Consider the following 675-nt stretch of genomic DNA (forward strand, 5'->3'; position numbering starts at 1 on the left):
TTTAGACTTGGAGCTGGATCACCTCACTCAGACTCAGAGCTGGATCACTCAGACTTGGAGCTGGAGCTGGAGCTGGAGCTAATCAGAAGAGATAAAGAGGGCCACTTCATTCTGATCAAAGGAACAATGAATCAAGAAGCTATTACAATCATGAGCATATACTCACCAAACTCTGGTGCACCCAACTTCATAAAAACAATACTACAGGACTTTAAGACCCAGATTAACCCCAACTCATTAATAGTAGGGGACTTCAATACCCCACTGTCTCCATTAGATAGGTCACCAGGGAAGAGAGCTAACAGAGAAACATCTGAATTAAACAATACCATATATCAAATGCACTTAACAGACATCTACTGAGTATTCCACCCAAGCACCAAAGGACATGCGTTCTACTTGGCACCCCATGGAACCTTCTCCAAAATCGACAATATCACTGGGGCACAAAACAATGCCTACATCAAAAAAATCGGAAAGAACACAAATAAATGACTTAACGTTGCAACTCAAGACACTTGAAAAGCAACAGCAAATGAAACCCAAACCCAGCAGACAAGAAGAAATAACAAAAGTCAGGGCAGAAATTAATGAAATTGAAACAAAGAAAACAATACAAAGAATCAACAATTCCAAGAGCTGGTTCTTTGAAAAGATAAACAAGATTGACAGACC

Source organism: Nannospalax galili, unplaced genomic scaffold (assembly GCF_000622305.1).
Source record: "Nannospalax galili isolate Female #2095 unplaced genomic scaffold, S.galili_v1.0 scaffold147, whole genome shotgun sequence".
Classification (NCBI taxonomy): Eukaryota; Metazoa; Chordata; class Mammalia; order Rodentia; family Spalacidae; genus Nannospalax; species Nannospalax galili.